Source organism: Canis lupus, chromosome 4 (genome assembly GCF_048164855.1).
Source record: "Canis lupus baileyi chromosome 4, mCanLup2.hap1, whole genome shotgun sequence".
Taxonomy (NCBI): Eukaryota; Metazoa; Chordata; class Mammalia; order Carnivora; family Canidae; genus Canis; species Canis lupus.
This window is the reverse complement of record NC_132841.1, coordinates 2,698,052-2,711,953: the sequence shown is the minus strand read 5'-3', so window position 1 is coordinate 2,711,953 and position 13,902 is coordinate 2,698,052. Positions and strand designations below refer to the sequence as shown.

General features: G+C 37.0%; 1 long non-coding RNA gene across 22 annotated transcripts in view; it reads left to right on the top strand.

Moving 5' to 3' along the window:
- The window catches only part of LOC140631729 (uncharacterized), a 125,305-nt gene that overhangs the window by 37,362 nt on the left and 74,041 nt on the right, over window positions 1-13,902 (top strand). For 9 of the 22 annotated variants that reach the window (XR_012029239.1, XR_012029244.1, XR_012029240.1 and 6 more), the window contains 2 exons: window positions 8,629-8,758; window positions 10,797-10,907. The exons of 7 other annotated variants lie outside the window; for them this stretch is intronic. This is a non-coding gene — a long non-coding RNA (uncharacterized lncRNA). Of the gene's footprint in view, window positions 1-8,628; window positions 8,759-10,796; window positions 10,908-12,884; window positions 13,041-13,902 lie in introns of those variants that run through there. 6 more of the 22 variants (XR_012029243.1, XR_012029241.1, XR_012029237.1 and 3 more) reach the window with 2 other exon arrangements.

Here is a 13,902-nt window from a genome sequence, read left to right as displayed (position 1 = left end):
TTATGCTTTTTTCTAGAGCCACCAGTAGCTGTATATTAGTGCTTCTGAATTGGCTTTCTGACATTGAATTGTAATCCAGATTTTGTAACTCTGTGGGAGAGAGGACTGTTTCTGATTCTTTCTTTTGAGGTGAGGTTTTCCTTCTAGTTATTTAGCTCAGTGCAGAGTGGCCAAAAACAAGTTGTATTGGGAAAAGGAGAAAAAGAGAGGAGAGAAAGATGGAAAGAAAAGAGAAAAAGAAAACAAAAAAGGAAGAAAAAATAAAAAAGAGAGAAGAAAAAGAGAAAGAAAAAAGGGGTGGCGGAAGCAAACAGAAATCAAAAAGCAAAAAAAGAAAAAAATAAAACGGGGATTGGGGGTGTATCTTGTGACTCTGTACAGTTTAAGTCCCTTGACTTCCCCTGTAACTTGTCCCTCTAGCTGGTCTTCTCGGGGAGGGGCCTGTTGTGCTGATTCTCAGGTGTTAGCACTTGGGGGAGCTGCTCTGCCCCCTGCCTGGTGCAGGGCTCAGTGGGGTTGTTTACCCCGTGAGGCCCCAGGAGGAACAACCACAGTGGCGGGGCCAGCTCTGCAGCCCTGGAGTCAGCTCCCGCAGTAGCTCCAGAGCTCTCTGTCTGCAGGGCCTGGAGGCTCCGGGGCGGGGCCACTGATCTGCTCAGCTCGGGGCAGGAGCGTCCTCGCTGTCCTGGGCCCTCCCGGCCTCTGCCTGTCCCGGGGGAGGCCGGATCCTGGGCTGTGTCCCGGCGCCCTGTGCTCCGGGGCCTGAGCTGGTGGAGTCGCGCTCCAGCCCCGCAGCCCCCTCCGCGGAGCCGCCCCCGAGCCCCCCGAGCTGCTCCCGCCCCGCAGCCCCCTCCGCGGAGCCGCCCCCGAGCCCCCCGAGCTGCTCCGGGTCCCGCCGTGTGCGCTGCAGCCCTTAGGGAACTCGGCACACTCTCCCGGGGCGCAGGTGTCTGTTAGTGTCCCCGGGAGCCCGAGGGCATCCCCGCCCTCCTGGGTCCTGCTCCAACTCCCTGCGAGCCCCTTTCCCCCGGGAAGGTCGGTGCAGCTCCTGCTCCTCCGGGACGGGGCTCTCCTGTCCTGGGGACACTCGCCCCGGCCTCAGCCCGGCTCCTCGTGGGGCCCCTCCCCCTTGGAGGCCTTTTGTTTCTTTATTTCTTTTTCCCCGTCTTCCTACCTTGATAGAAGCGCGAACTCTTCTCACTGTAGCATTCCAGGTGGTCTCTCTTTAAATCTCAGGCCGAATTCGTAGATTTTCAGGGTGATTTGAAGGTTATCTAGGTAATTTGGTGGAGACAGGTGACTTGGAGACCCTACTCTTCCGCCGTCTTGCCCCACCTCCGAAAGTGAACCATTCTTGACCCATTGCTCTTCTCTACCCACGTCACTCTCATCCCAAGTAGTTGGTAACCCAACAGAGGTCGAAGGTCCCAGAATAATGGATTATCATGTTATATACCATAAGTAGTTCTCACGCATAGGAGCCAGGGAATGATGAAGCATGGACTGATAAGGTACAAAACGTGAAACTATCACATACTAAAGATGAGGAAACGTCAAAATAAGGACTTTTGATTGAGAGAGTGTTATATATTCCTTATCTCTCTAAAACCTCTTATATGAGTTTTATACCACAATTAATCATCAAGGTATGTTCAACAACATTCATAGATTCTTTCCTGTAAGCACACACTAACTATGTTCTGCCACAATATCTATATTTCTTCAAGTACAGAATGAGGGTGCCAGTCAGATCCCCATTGTTTCTTAACATTCCATTCTGGGCTCTCTTAGATAATTTCTACTAAAAGTAACACCCACACTGTTTAACAATTAGTTATCCCCCCAAATAAAAACTTCAAGTATTTCATACAAAATTAATCTCCTTGAACTTTATGGGCAACTAATATTCGATAAAGGAGGAAAGACTATCCATTGGAAGAAAGACAGTCTCTTCAATAAATGGTGCTGGGAAAATTGGACATCCACATGCAGAAGAATGAAACTAGACCACTCTCTTGCACCATACACAAAGATAAACTCAAAATGGATGAAAGATCTAAATGTGAGACAAGATTCCATCAAAATCCTAGAGAAGAACACAGGCAACACCCTTTTTGAACTCGGCCACAGTAACTTCTTGCAAGATACATCCACGAAGGCAAAAGAAACAAAAGCAAAAATGAACTATTGGGACTTCATCAAGATAAGAAGCTTTTGCACAGCAAAGGATACAGTCAACAAAACTCAAAGACAACCTACAGAATGGGAGAAGATATTTGCAAATGACCTATCAGATAAAGGGCTAGTTTCCAAGATCTATAAAGAACTTATCAAACTCAACACCAAAGAAACAAACAATCCAATCATGAAATGGGCAAAAGACATGAAGAGAAATCTCACAGAGGAAGACATAGACATGGCCAACCAGCACATGAGAAAATGCTCTGCATCACTTGCCATCAGGGAAATACAAATCAAAACCACAATGAGATACCACCTCACACCAGTGAGAATGGGGAAAATTAACAAGGCAGGAAACAACAAATGTTGGAGAGGATGCGGAGAAAAGGGAACCCTCTTACACTGTTGGTGGGAATGTGAACTGGTGCAGCCACTCTGGAAAACTGTGTGGAGGTTCCTCAAATTGTTAAAAATATACCTGCCCTACGACCCAGCAATTGCACTGTTGGGGATCTACCCCAAAGATACAAATGCAATGAAACGCCGGGACACCTGCACCCCGATGTTTCTAGCAGCAATGGCCACGATAGCCAAACTGTGGAAGGAGCCTCGGTGTCCAACGAAAGATGAGTGGATAAAGAAGATGTGGTTTATGTATACAATGGAATATTACTCAGCTATTAGAAATGACAAATACCCACCATTTGCTTCAACGTGGATGGAACTGGAGGGTATTATGCTGAGTGAAGTAAGCCAGTCGGAGAAGGACAAACATTATATCTTCTCATTCATTTGGGGAATATAAATAATAGTGAAAAGGAATATAAGGGAAGGGGGAAGAAATGTGTGGGAAATATCAGAAAGGGAGACAGAACGTAAAGACTGCTAACTCTGGGAAACGAACTAGGGGTGGTAGAAGGGGAGGAGGGCGGGGGGTGGGAGTGAATGGGTGACAGGCACTGGGGGTTATTCTGTATGTTAGTGAATTGAACACCAATAAAAAATAAATTAAAAAAAACAAAAAACAAAAAACAAAACAAAAAAAAAACAAAACAAAACAAAACAAAATTAATCTCCTTTTTTAAAATGTCAGAATTAAATTAAAAATGTGTAAGGTTTTTCTCAGGTTGCACTCTGACTCTTATTCTATTCACAAAACACCTTCCAGAATATAATGTTAGTATCTCAAAATTTTTAGGATAATTATCCTTTCCAAGTCTATATACTGCACATACAGTATAAATACATATTGAGGGATCCCTGGGTGGCGCAGCGGTTTAGCGCCTGCCTTTGGCCCAGGGCGTGATCCTGGAGACCTGGTATGGAGACACGTCGGGCTCCCGGTGTATGGAGCCTGCTTCTTCCTCTGCCTCTGTCTCTGCCTCTCTTTCTCTCTCTCTCTGTGACTATCATAAATAAATTAAAAATTTAAAAAAATTAATAAAAAAAATACATATTGAACCAAGGTTTGATGGACTCCTCTCAATCTTGTATGTCACAGGTATCCATTAATTACTCTTGAATACTTAGGTTCCCGTTCATTTGCTAAACGTTGGAAAAGCATATGGATACATTAAAGACTTTACTTTTTTGGGATGACTATTGGATATCCTAAGATAGTTAAGAGTACTTTATCCAATGCCTTTCTAAGCCTCTTGATTTGTTTTACTAGATTGGTATCTCTAACTAAGTTGGTATCTTTAACAACAGCAACAAAAAATCAATTTATTAGGTGCTTCTGATATTTAAGGATATTCTAGAAATGGCGCTAATTATTTTTGTTTCCATTTTTAACCCCCATCAAAATGCAGACCATTCTCCTTGGAGAATCTCTGCCAATATAAACAGGACTAGGGTAGAAGAGACACTCACCCCTTGTTGACTATGACCCTTGTTGATCTCATTTTCTGTTGTTTCATTTGTTCCAACTGGAAAAAAAAATTACGATCAGCCTGGAACTCAAAGGAAGATAATCACATAAGTGATTTAGGAAATCAAAATTGAACCAAAAAGGAGATAGCACTACACACCCATCAGAATGACTAAAATTTAAAAATGTAACAATTCCAAATGCCATCTAAAATGAAAATTATAAGGAACAAATTATGAATACCTTTTAATTTGAAGATGAGAATGGAAAATAATATAACTCCTTTGGGAAAAATTAATTACTTTAAAGTTATACATACACGTACTATCTGTCCTGGTAATTCCACTTGTAAGTATTTACTCAGAGATACCGCATGTCTGCACAAAGATTCACACAATTGTTCACAGCAGTTTTATTCATAGTGACAAAAATTGGAAGCAATTAAAATTTCCATCAGCAGATGAATGGATAAATAATTGTGTTGGAATACTATTCAGCAACAAAAATTAACAATACTTATAGCCACTACAACATGAATCTTTAAAAAAATCTTGCTAAAATATTCTAGATACAAAGTAGAACCATTCATATGAAATTTAGAGGAGAAATAATTTATAATGGCAGAAATCAAATCTTTGGTTCCCTGTGCCTGGGGAAGTTAGGGGAATTAACTGACTTCAATGAAGCCCAAAAAATAGCTTTGTTAAAGTATTGGAAGTGCTTTATATCTTTCTGTGATGGTGATTATTCATGTATACATTGAAAAATGGATATTTTATTGTTTGCAAATTATGCCTAAAATACATATACACTTATCTGAATTTCAAAGAAATAGCTGGCATTTCTGTCTGAAATTTTTGTACTGCTTTCCAGTCATCATCTTTAACAAAGAAAGAAGTGGAGCTGACCTACAAAATTCCATTGGTTTCTGGTGTACTACATGGTAGCTTGACAAGTCTATTAATATCCTCCCTTATAACCAATCTAAGATTATTTTTAAAAACATTTTGTGGAGGAAAATACACATTTTTTTCCTTTTTACTTTAGATATTTTCTTCATTAAATGAGATTTTGGAAATAAGACAAAATGATTAAACCAATAATTAAAAATAGCTCTTCTTTTTTTAGTATAGAATTCTACCTTGATGGAGTCCAAAAGCTGTCCAATACCTCCAAACAGCATGAATTTAACCAGAAACTTAAACATATCATTATCATGGATAATGAGAAAAGCTTTTAGTTGAACACCATGATATTAGAAATTCTTATATTCCCTCAAAGAAACATAAATTAAAATAAAAACAAAAAAGAATATTAAGCTGGATAGATCTGTTTCTAAAACAGAAGCATTAATTGTATACAAATCTATTAAATATGATGTATACCATTATTATCAACATATGTCATTAACACTCACTCCCACAATATTATTAGGCCAGTTATTCCCCTACAGACTGAAAGATGGCAGACCTTTTTAGATTTTCTTCATTGATTTCTTCCCACTGCCCAGCACAGAGCCTGCCCATAGTAGGTAATCAACTAATATTTTGCAAATGAACAAATGGATGTAATGTAAGCTTTATTATTCTACACATTTAAAATCTTAAGGTATGATACTTCCATGAAGAGTATGATTTTAAATTTTACATGTTTTCTGATAATCATTTTATGTTTCAAAAGTATCTTTGGGTCTAGTAAATTTTATGCCAACACAACTAATCCTTGCATTTGACAAACAATTTTCCTGCATAAACAAATTGCAAAAGGAGGAAAGAAAAATAGAAAAAGAAATGTATAAAATAAATATATACTGTTTAACACATTCCAATAAAATGACTATCTTTTCCATATGCCTTAAAACTCTTACCCATTTGCTCCTCCTTTCCCATACTCACTCTTTCTGGAAAACCAGTTTCCTAAATGTCTTATTAATTATTCCCATGAATCTCTTTATGGCTACGTCACTTATCTTGTATCCTTAAATAATATATTGTTAGGCTTTGTATGCTCTTATACTTTATTGGAATGAAATTATATTGGATTTTTCTTTATAATATTTATCCACACTAATGCATTTATTGTATTCATTATCACTGCAATATAAAATTCCTTTGTACTGGGGTGCCTGGGTGGCTCAGTCAGCATCTGACTCTTGGTTTTAGCTCATGATCACAGGATGGTGAGTTCAAGCCCTGGACTGAGCTCCTTGTTGAGTGTGACTATGCTTGAGATTTACTGCCTCTCTCTCTGCCCCTCTCCTCTCTTTAAAAATAAAATTTAAAAATTCTTTTGCATATTAATACACAACTTTTATCCCTCCTACTATGAGGAACAGTTACTTTGTTCCCAGGTTTTTGTCATTATAAATTATGCTATAATTTTGCTAATAAATACAGTGCTGGAACACTTTTTAAAAAAATCAAATATATATTAATTTTATTAAACAAATGTTAATTTATCAATTATCTATTCTGAGGGGTGGAACTGCTGGCTCATTTGGCATGTCAAAGTCCAAGTTTACTGGGATCTGCTCATCTATTTTCTGAAGCAACACAATTAACTTCTATGACCTCAGTGGACAAGAATATCTCTAACACCACATCATTGCTAGTACATGGTATATAGGACTTCTACATTTTTTTTTACATGTTGAATGCTAACTGGTGTCTTACAGAAGTTTTAATTTATATACCCAGTGAACTGTTTAGCTTTTCATTCCTATTGGATTTCCTTGAGTTTTTTGGATACTAAACATTTGGGAGCCACATAAGATGCAAATATCTTAGAATTTTGTTTCATCATGTTTCCACTGTCCTTTTGATGAGTAGAAATTCTTAAACTGAATGCAAAGAAATCTACCAATCTTCATTTCAGATTTTTTACTTTATCTTTTATAATTTTATGGTCATGCTTTTTACATTTGAGACTTAATGCAACATGGAATAGACTTGTGTGTGTCGTAAGAAGTAGGAATTCAATTTGGTTTCTTTCCATATGAATATTCAGATATCTCAGGCAAACAAATAGACCCTTGTTATCCTACTGATGATACTTAATATTTGCTCTGGCAATCAGCTCTCCATATTTGCATGTATCTGCTTTGGGGTTCCATCTCATTGTATGGATAAATTGTCTCTACATTTATTATTTTTAAAGATTTTAAAAAATTTATTCATGATAGACAGAGAGAGGCAGAGACACAGGCAGAGGGAGAACCAGGTGCCTGTGAGGAGCCTGATGCCGGACTCAATCCCAGGACCCCAGGATCGTGACCTGAGCCAAAGGCAGACACTCAACCATTGAGCTACCTAGGTGCTCCTTGTCTCTACATTTATAACAAGAATTTTACTGCAGTAACATAAAAAAGAAATGTTAAAAAGAAAAGATTCTGACTAATGTAGCAAAATTGCTAATTGCACATAGAAAACTATGGGGAGAAAGTTTGTATTTATCTAATGTAGTTTTTTTTTACTTATAATATGTATGTCTATATATATATACACGTATATGTATGTCTTTCAGTGTGGATGTGTGATATATGTTGCTATGCAATATGCTTTTATCATTTGAAAATATATCTTGAAAAGACTTCAATTTTAAAATGTATAGATTTTTTTGCATTTTCCTGAGCAGCTGCATGGTTTTTCAGAGTATAGATTTTCTTTAAGCTTTTATTTGAATTCCGGTTACTTCACATACAGCATAATATTAGATACAGCTGTATAATATAGTGATTCAGCGCTTCCCTACATCACCACATGCTCCTCAAAGCATGTGCAATCCTTAATCCCCAGCACCTATTTCACCCATCCCTACCCATCTCCCCTCTGATAACCATCAGTTTGTTTCCTACAGTTAAGAGTCTGTTTCTTGGTTTGCCTCTCTCTCTGTTTTTCTCCTTTGCTTGTTTTTTGTCTGTTTCTTACAGTCCACATATGAGTAAAATTAAATGGTATTTGTCTTTCTCTGATTGATTTATTTTGCTTCACATTATACTCTAGCTCCACCCACATCGTGGCAAATGGAAGATTTCATTCTTTTTTACAGCTGAGTAATATTCCATTATATATATAGATATACAGATATATATACCATATCTTTATCAACTCATCAATCAATGGACACTTAGGCTGTTTACATAAGTTGCCTATTATAGATAATGCCACTATAAACATCAGGGTGCATGTAACCCTTTGAATTAGTAGTTTTGCATTCTTTGGGTAAATACCTAATAGTGCAATTGCTGAATGGTAGAGTAGTTCTATTCTTAACTTAAAAAAAATTATTTTTGAGAAACCTCCATACTGTTTTCCAGAGTGGCTACACCAAGTTTGCATTCCTTCCAAGTGGATTCCTTTTTCTCCACATTCTTGCCAACACCTGTTGTTTCTTGTGTTATTGATTTTAGCCATTTCGACATGTATGAGTTGGTATCTTCTTGTAGTTTTGTTTTGTATTTCCCTGAAGATCAGCAATGTTGAGCATCTTTTCATGTGTCTGTTGCATGGTATAGATTTTCTATAATGTATTCAATCATTCACTTGCTTATGGACTTTTTTTCTATTTTTGTTTGGAAGGTCTCTTACCAACTATGATGCAGTAAGCGTCCTTATACAAACCTCTTTGTGCACAAATTAACGTTTATGGAGGGTGGTTTCCTACATACAGAATTACTATATCCAAAGACATACTGGTTTCTTTATTCTGGTAAGTAATTGTAAATTGACTTCTAAAATATTTTACCAATTCACACAGTCACCCACAAATTCCAATCTTTTGCCAGACTCTCATTTTTCTCTGTTTGAATACAATGAGTCTCTCCATTTGGAATCAATTTCTATAGTTATTACTGACTTGCTGTCTATATTGCAGGCATTTATCAGATTTTTTTTATTGTAGTTTGCAAATGTGTTTCTCTTAGCCACTTTAATCGGTGTCTATATTTTGGTGTTCAATTCTACTGAAGATATGAGTATCTTTGTCAACAAGACAAGGCTCAAGGAGCAAAATGCCTCTGTGAAGATTTGTATACAGGTTTTCATGTGGACATAGTTTTCATTGATCTGGGATAGACACTTAATGAGTGTGATTCCTAGGTTATATGGTAGCTACATGTTTTGCTTTATAAGAGGCTGCCAGGAATGCCCAGGTGGCTCAGTGGTTGGATGTCTGCCTTTTGCTCGGGGCGTGATCCTGCAGTCCTGGGATTGAGTCCTGCATGGAGTCTGCTTCTCCCTCTGCCTGTGTCTCTGCCTCTTTCTCTGTGTCTCTCATGAATAAATAAAAAAATATTTAAAAAAAAGAAACTGTCAAATAGGACCCCAGAGTGGCTGCACCATTTTACATTCCCACCAACAAACAATGTGGGATGCAGCTTTCTACATCCTCATCAGAAGTTAGTGTTATGACTGTTTTGTATTTTAGCTTTTTTGGTAGGTGGTATCACTCAATGGTATCATTGAGTTTTTAAATTTTTATTTTCTCAATGACTAATAATGGGAAACAATATTTTCATGTACTTATTTGCCATCTGGATATCCTCTTTGGAGAAATGTCATTCATGGTTTTTTGCTAATTTTCTATTTGGTATGTTTTTATGTTGAGTTTTGAGAGTTTTAAAAAAATATTCTAGATGCAAGTCCTTTGTCAGATATGTGCTCTACAAATATTCCTCCCAGTTTAGAGATTATTTTTAATCCTTTCGCATGGACTATCACAGAGCAAAATAACTGAATTTTGATGAGGAGCTATTTATCAACTTTTTATATTATAGGTTAAATGCCTCTAATAGTCAAATATTCATGTTTGGTTTTTAAAAAAGATTTTATTTATTTATTCATGAGAGATAGAGAGAGGCAGAGACATAGGCAGAGGGAGAAGCAGGCTCCATGCGAGAAGCCTGATGAAGGACTCGATCTCGGGACCGTGGGATCACAACCACAGCTGAAGGCAGATGCTCAACGCTGAGCCACCTGGGTGTCCCAATATTCATGCTTGTTATGAAAATTTTACTAAGTATATAATGCTAACCATATGTATTTGCCATCAGTTAATTTTAAGATATTTTCCCATTGTTTTCTTGAATCTGTCCTTTTGTTCCTAGAAGCTCTTAGAAATACCTCTTTATCCTTAATGTCCTTAAATTCATTACAATGCATCTAGAGATCTTTTTTATTTAAACAAATCTTGCTAGATGCTTGATAATTAATCAAAGAATTTATGAATTTATTGGGTTTTCTTGAATGTGTCTCTCCTCTATTCACTCATTTCTTCTAGAATACCTAATGGAAATCTGTTTCAGTTTTGGATTCTAACCTCCATATTTTACTTTTTGTTGCTATTCATATTTATATTTCATTGTTTTTCATAGAGCTAACATTCTCCATGCAGTCTTCCTAGCAAATTTGTATTTCATTTTGTCTCTTTGGCATATCAGTCCACTGATTATAGTTTTAATTTTTATGAAATCTTAGTGATTATTTCTCATGAATCTAAAACTTATTCTAAAGTCTCATCCTACTCATCTTGTTTCCTTGGATGTGGGATCATATACTTGTTTATTGATTTTGTGATTATTCTTCTTAGAAAGTAATTTGGGAAATTATGCATTCATTTAAGGAAGACACCATATACATCTCTGATGCTTATATTCCATTCTGTTTAAAGGAGGAGGAACAAATAGTACCTGACTATGCTAACAGCTGACTGGGTACCTTGATTGCTAGACCTCCAAATTCTTTTCCAGGTGTAAGGACAACTGCCCCATCTTTCTGACTCAAGCTCATGCACTCATGGCTCTTGTATCTGACTGCAGAGAGGATGTCCTACCAATGCAAACTGACACCAAGCATAGAGTGTAAGCTACATAGATAGTGTGACCACTTATTTGCTTTTTTTATTGCACCTTGGCTAATCATCTAGTCTTGGCTTCAAGTCACCATCCTGCCTCTCCTTGCTGGTCTTTCACTTCTGGGTAAATACATATGAAAGCACTTGTGCTGCCATTCCATGTTTTCCACCAGTACTTTCTTATGGGAAATAGTTTCGGGTTCCATTCCTTCAGTTAATTTCTTCTGATCTCAATTTTCCAAGTATACCTTAAAATTTCTGGTTCCTGATTCTTCTCTTTTTATTTTACAGCTTGGAGTGTGTGTGTGTGTGTGTGTGTGTGTGTGTGTGTATGTGTGTGTGTAGTTTATTATTATATTGGGTTGTAATAGGAGCCAATAACATAAACTTAGTCTATCAACTTAGTTTACAGACTGTAGGTAAACATGGAAAATCTACTTTCAATTAAAAAAAAGACATTATTTACATATTCACACAGAGACAACAATTTAAACCTGTTATATCAAGAATACCTTTATATATGTGACTGTAAAGAGGATCAGGTTGACATTTGCCTGAGTTTGTAGCTGTCTGGCTAACTGACTTATCATGAGCATAAATCTTGCACAGCCCTGAGGGAATAAATGGGTAACAAATCCCATAACATTAAATTACAATATTTTTGAACATAAAACCATTTTTACAAAGAAAATCTCATATAGAGTCTCAACATCTAGATGCAAATGCAGAACACTAGGATTGAGACCAAAGAAAGAGGTGGGGAATTCTGGCAGGAGGTCTTCTCATTTGTACCAGGCATCACACCCCGAATCTCTTCTCAGTAATCCCTAGGCTCCAGAGGGCAGTTTGACATCGTTTCCCTTATACCTTCCAAGATTACAGTGATGATATATTGGCTTAAATACACAAACATTAAAAAATAAACCAGACGTATTTTCTTTCCAGAATTCTTCTCCTGAATATTGCAATAACACTTTGCATTTGTTTTGTCTTTATTTTTTGTGAAGTCCAGACTTTTTTTTCTTAAACTTTTTTAAAAAATATTTTATTTATTTATTCATGAGAGACACAGAGAGAGAGAGAGAAAGAGGCAGAGACACAGACAGAGGGAGAAGCAGTCTCCATGCAGGAGGCCAATGTGGGATTAGATCCCGGGACTCCAGGATCATGCGGTAGGCCAAAGGCAGGCGCTAAACCACTGAGCCACCCAGGGATGCCCAAGTCCAGACTTTCATAGAGAATGAGTGTTTATTTTTTTTTTCTTCTTTCTCTTTTGAATTTTTTTATAGGTGTTCTTATCTTTACTAACAAGTCCCCAAGAGACAGAACTGGTAACATATTGAGTGCTAGCTAAAAATAGTAGTCTTGTATTCTTACCATAAAGTATGAATATTTTTTGAGTAGCCAAAAATGGGAAGAAGTTTCCTAGGCATTTAGTGTTCCTGATAAAGACTAGTAAAGATCTAGAGATAAAGGATATTCATTTACACTAAACTAAGTTGATATCTTAAAGTCATGAGTTTGAAATTTGAATACTATCTTTGAAGAGTGAAGGGGTTCAGGACAGAAGCTCCTCCCAAAGTGTGTCACTCTGGCCATCTGGTTTATTTTGAGTTGGGGAAGCTGAGATTCTGTGTACTCAAAAGAAACTTTTGCCCCTCCATTAAACACACAAGAGAATCTAAATTGGAGGTCTTTCCCAGAATAAGGGTTATTCACAGAGATAAATTTTATCTGCGTGACCCATCTGTATGGTAGGGCAAACATCTAATTACCAAATATTTGCTTTTCTTATCACCCTTTGAAGTGCATTCCTTTCCTCTGAAATCCCAGGCCCCTAACTCCTTCTCCTTGGAAAACAATGCCATATATTTGCCTGACCGTCCGGAAATTTCCATGTCTATGTGGACTCTCTGTACATACACCTATAAAATTTGATTTTCTCTTATTAATCTGTCTCATGTCAATTTAATTTTTATTCCAGCTAGAAAGACCTTTGAGAGACAAGAATTTTTGCTTCTCAAGAAGCTGAAAATTGGCATTCGTCAAAACACCAATAAATTGCTTCAGAAAAAGTTAAATATTTTTTAGGCAAAATGTATTTGAAAAGATACTATATCTGCCAGCATTGTAAATATGTTATTATTATAAACTTTAAATATTATATAAAGTATATAGCCATTAAAGAAGAGAAATATTACAATTGCCTTTTAAAATTACTTTTACTATATCTGCTCTTGCAACTTACTAATGTTCCCTTTCACTACAAAAGAATTTCAGTTAAAAAAAAAAAAAGGAATTTCAGTTAACAATACCCAATGAATGTGACAAGGCTATCATCTTAACTTACAGACTGCATATGAACCTAGAAAACTATTCAGCTACAAAACATAATTGGAATGTTGGTACAAAGACAATAACTTAGTGTAGAGGTCTGTGCACTTTTTCTGGAAAAGGCCTGATAGTAAATATTTCAGGCTTCACAGGCTACATAGTCTCTGTCATAATTGCTCAGCTTCAGCCCTGCTGCTATAGCATTAAAGCCCCACAGGCAATTCACAAATCAATGACTATGACTGTGTAACAATAAAACTTTATCCACACAGACAGTGAGCTGAATCAGACCAGTGAGCTATGTTTTGCTGACCCGTGACACAGGGTATTTACTCAATTTTGCATGCAGTCAGTCATTCAACAAATATCTAATGAGCATCTATAACATTCCAAAATAGACAGATGAAAATATGTGAAATATTCCAAGCTTTAAATTGATTATAGTTTGGTATGAAATACAGAGGAAAAGTGACATAATAGATAAAGAGGAGCATAGGATATATGCTTCCATGGGATGTCAAGAGAAGAGAGAGCTTTTAACCACAACTGGTCAAAAGATAAAAGGAAGGAAGAAAATATTTGTAAACCATGTGCCAGATTCATAGGTAAGTCCACCTTTTCTACAGTTCCACTAGGCTTAGAAACTCGGTTCACACTGTAAGAATCCA